Below are 1,753 nucleotides of genomic sequence, written 5' to 3' on the forward strand. Positions count from 1 at the left end.
AGCCACAGGCACCGAGCCAAGGCAAACTTTTTCTTAAAGGGCCAGAAAAATATTTTAGGTTTGCAGGCTATTTGGTTTCTACCACAATCAATATTACAAACATTGAAAAAATCTTTTTTTCCCTCATCATCATCATCATCTTGCCACCATTGCCCTAGCTCACAGCAACTTCATTGTCCTGGGCACAAGTGATCTTCTTGCCTCGGCCTCTGGACTATCTGGGACTACAGGTTCCTGCCACAACGCCCCTCTAGTTTTTCTATTTTTAGTAGGGACGGGTCTCCAACTCTTGACCTCAATCCACCTGACTCGGTCTCCCAGAGTGCTTGGTGAGCCACCGCGAAACACTGAGCCTGGTTGAAAAAACAAATCTTAGTAGATGTCAAAATTGCCTTCCGAGATGATTTTATAAATTTCCATTTGTGAAATGATTTTAGGGCATGCTACAGGTCCAGTTTGGGAGGGCTGCCTTTAGCATTCCCTCCACGGATAAGTCCTAACCCCCAGTACCTCCTAAAGTGACTCTGGGGAGGAGTCAGGGTGGGCACTAATCCAATATAGGTAGTTACACCACAGGAGCGGTTAGAACACAGACTGCAGACAAAGACCTGGGAGAAGGTGGACGTTTACAAGCCCAGGGGAGGGGCCTTGGAAGATACAACCCTGCTTAAGCCCTGATCTCGTACTCGTTTAAAGCTGAAATGTAGCTGAAACGTGAAGAGAAGCCACTTCCTACGCCCAGGCTCACTAACTCTTCACCTTTTAAAACCCTGGAGGACATCTTTCATGCCTAATGATGCACGTGAGCTCCAGCAATTAAAAAGTAGGTTACTTTTGTTTTTTAATTTCCCCATTGATTTGGTAATAAAACGTAGTCTTACACTGGCCTAAGAACCATAGCAAAACCTGAAATCCAGCCAATTACTTTCTTGGAGGTATTTGACGATAGTAGTGTAATAATTTTGAAGCATTAATTTAATTATGGCAATCAGGCCACATAGTTTGTATTCCGCTTCCCTCACTTTTCCTTATTTCTTCGTTCACAAATACAACTGTAAGCGAGCGAGGGGACGCTTCTGCGCGGTAGCTGCGGTGCTCTAACAGCCTAGTACAGACCAACCCCCAGCAGCAACGTCCCTTAAAGCGCCAGACTCGGTGCGGGCGCGCCCCGTGGTCACGCGCGCGCCCCGCCCTCCGCGTGCACGCCCCGCCCCGCGGCGGAGACGCGCTCGCAGCGTCATCAGTGTTTTCGAAGCGAGTCTCGACGCTGCGGCTGTCAACTCCATTTTGTTGTCAGCGATTTTCGCAGGCAGTTGGGCACTTGCTGTGGTCGCCTTGCGAGCTTTGTCTCCTTCAGTTTGGAGTCTTCCGCCAGGACGGTAAGATGCAGGAGGAACTAACTAGGTGTCAGGGCCCTAGCACTGTGCCTGGCGATGGCCCCGGCGATGACCCCTTCCCTGCCTCCTTGGGGCCCGCAGTCTCCCCCCGACGATCGCCTCCGCCCCGTCACCCTCGGGCTGCACTAAGCCGTGCGCTTGTCCTCCCCGCTCGGCCAAGCTGCTGCCAGCTTATGCTCGCGGGGAACAGGCATGGTGGGGGCTGTCCGCGGCGCCCTCGTCGGGTCCGCCTTGCCGAGAGGGAGCGGTCAGCTGGGGCGCTGGGCAGGGCGAGCGGGAGGGCCAGCGAGCGCCATCTTGTTGGCCGCGTAGCCGCGCTGCGAGATGGCGGCGGGGCGGGGTCCGCCGGAGTCCAG

General features: G+C 53.6%; 1 protein-coding gene across 3 annotated transcripts in view; it reads left to right on the top strand.

Moving 5' to 3' along the window:
* The first annotated feature begins 656 nt into the window (after positions 1-656).
* The window catches only part of CLK1 (CDC like kinase 1), a 12,042-nt gene continuing 10,945 nt past the window's right edge, over positions 657-1,753 (top strand). The window contains exon 1 of one of the 3 annotated variants that reach the window (XM_023510436.1): positions 657-823. The gene's annotated coding sequence lies outside the window, so the exon portion shown is untranslated. Of the gene's footprint in view, positions 824-1,198; positions 1,380-1,753 lie in introns of those variants that run through there. The other 2 variants (XM_012802199.1, XM_003785039.3) reach the window with 2 other exon arrangements.

This window comes from Otolemur garnettii, unplaced genomic scaffold (assembly GCF_000181295.1).
Source record: "Otolemur garnettii isolate 467f Iridium unplaced genomic scaffold, OtoGar3 scaffold00013, whole genome shotgun sequence".
Taxonomy (NCBI): Eukaryota; Metazoa; Chordata; class Mammalia; order Primates; family Galagidae; genus Otolemur; species Otolemur garnettii.